The 2,005-nt window shown below is 42.9% G+C and overlaps 1 non-coding gene across 1 annotated transcript; it reads right to left on the minus strand.

Moving 5' to 3' along the window:
* Nucleotides 1-228: 228 nt before the first annotated feature.
* LOC136574143 (U2 spliceosomal RNA) lies at nt 229-420 on the minus strand. Its single transcript, XR_010786259.1, has one exon. It is a non-coding gene; the product is annotated as a U2 spliceosomal RNA (small nuclear RNA).
* Between the last annotated feature and the right edge of the window lie 1,585 nt (nt 421-2,005).

The following is a 2,005-nucleotide window of genomic DNA, read 5'->3' on the forward strand; positions in this document are numbered from 1 at the left end:
TACAGACGCAGGCTGCCATATGAACTGGTGTGTGTGTGTGTGTGTGTGTGTGTGTATGGTGTTTTGCTTCCAGTTGTACCTGTGCTGTGCACAGTGGATACAATGTTGCGAGCTCCACGGCAGACGGGCTGAGTGTCAATCAAAGTGCTTGGTTGTTAGCAGCCACAGCTGCGCTGCACCTCTTGCACGTCAGTTTTGTTTTTCTGCTTTTGGTAACTGTTGTAGGAAAGGGGGTGCACCGGTCCTGGAGGTACTGCAATACCAGGTCAATGTGCGGAGTGGACAGAGCAAGCTCTTTTTCCAGCTCCCTGTTCTAAAAATCCATTTAATATATGGTCCCCAGATAGGGGACGTATCAGATATTAAGCTGATAAGAACAGATTTTTTTTTTTTTAAATTGACTACCCCTTACAAAGGGGTGACTTTATTTATCACAAAACAGCGTTACAGAAAACCTTTTAAAAGCATAATAAATACAAAAATAATGTTCAGCACCGTTTTTCAAATAACAATAAAAATACATTCACATAAAATGGGCTCTTGGTGGCATCAGATTATGGAACTATGTTCGCTTAAAAACCACTTTCTGGATAAAATGGGAAAATTTTTCCGGTCTATTAAATAATATTGATATAATTCATTAAGAAAGATCGATAAAACCTCATTCACAGATAAAAGCTCGTGCTTAAATAATAAAATATTCCTGTCCACAGAGCTGCTTTAGTACAGTTTATCATCTTCCATGCCATGATCTTCTGAGTCCGTGTTGGGCATTCCAGGCCTCCGTACAGCACTGTGTTGAGGCTTAGTTGTTTTTTTTTGTAAATACTTTCTTTATTAACGCATTCAAGAAAGATTGACACACATTGAGATGGCATAGAAGGGTAATCAGGATGGTTATTATGCATGTACAATTCAAGCAAGTCAGTATAGTCACTTATTTTTAAATTTTGACAATCCAATAACATAGAGATGTAAGAGTATTGAACAATCATGAAAGAAAAATCATGGAAAAAACAGAACATTAAAAAAAAGGAGAAAAAAGATAGTAATAAGAAAAATAAAAAGGGAGAGACGGTATAGGTTGAGTGGGGGTAAGGTGGAAGGGGAGGGTATGGGAAGGAGTAGAATTTGGATCTCCGTTCTGAGGAGGTGTTCAAGTGTAAGCAGCAATAACTGTGTGTGGCTCTGAGAGAACAAGATTCTTTATAAGGCTGGATTCACACAGGGTGGATTTGCCGCGGTTCTGCTGCAGCAGATCCGCCCGCGGCTATACCGCCCGCGGCCGCTAATCTCGGGATTAGCCGCAGCCGCGGTTTTCAAAGAAGCAGCATGTCTGTTTACAGTCGTTTTTTTGTTTATTTATGTTACGGCCGCGCTCTTCTCTATGGGAGCGCCGATCGCAATGGAAAAGCATGCGGCCGGACCGCTTCAAAGCCGCCGCGGCTTAAAACGCGGCGGTTCTCCCGGCGGAAATCTCGCGGTTTTTGCTGCGGCCAAACCGCGAGATTTCCAACGAAAATACGCCCAGTGTGAACCCAGCCTTAGAGTCTTCAGTAGACCAGGGGTCCCTAGACTAATTGTGATTGAGAGGTCTTTTTGACAACCATGGTTTCCAGGTAAGTAGGAAGTTGTCATGTGTTCTGGAGGTCTTACTTGTGAGTTCCTCAAATCTGCAAAGTTCGGTTACTTTGGCTAGCCATTGATTCATTGTAGGAATGTCAGGTGTTAGCCATTTTGTAGGTATCAGTGCCGTGGCCGCTGTTATGAGGTGAGTAGTTAGGTTGGTCTTACTAGGATTGTAGCTTGAGGAAGGTTTGGCTAATATGATATGTTCAGGTAGGAGTTGAAAGGAGTTAGCTATGGTTTCTTGGATCTTTAATTCTATTTGGTCCCAGAAGGGCTTTATTACTGGACAGGTCCACCAGATGTGTAATAAGGAGCCCACCTGACCACATCCACGCCAGCAAAGGTTGGAGTCAGCCAGTTTATAGGCAAAGAGCCA

Source organism: Eleutherodactylus coqui, chromosome 7 (genome assembly GCF_035609145.1).
Source record: "Eleutherodactylus coqui strain aEleCoq1 chromosome 7, aEleCoq1.hap1, whole genome shotgun sequence".
NCBI lineage: Eukaryota > Metazoa > Chordata > Amphibia > Anura > Eleutherodactylidae > Eleutherodactylus > Eleutherodactylus coqui.